The sequence below is a fragment of the Penaeus monodon genome, chromosome 19 (assembly GCF_015228065.2).
Source record: "Penaeus monodon isolate SGIC_2016 chromosome 19, NSTDA_Pmon_1, whole genome shotgun sequence".
Taxonomy (NCBI): Eukaryota; Metazoa; Arthropoda; class Malacostraca; order Decapoda; family Penaeidae; genus Penaeus; species Penaeus monodon.
Genome location: NC_051404.1, coordinates 15,899,684 through 15,899,931, shown reverse-complemented (window position 1 = coordinate 15,899,931; position 248 = coordinate 15,899,684).

Here is a 248-nt window from a genome sequence, read left to right as displayed (position 1 = left end):
GATAATAATTAACCAAAAATGGTTAGCTAAATAAGAAAAAACAGAGATATGAGGGGGAAAAAAGCAGAATGAAAGGAAAAGAAGGAAAAGGAGAGATTGAAGGACATGTAAAATGACACCGACGTTGAAAAATTCCTCCGCGTCGTCAGCGAATCTCGGTTCCCGGATGAGTGGATTCAAGATTTTTTTCTCGGATTTTTGTTTGTCATTATCTTCATTATCTCTTTATTGTCCGTGGTTATTTCTCG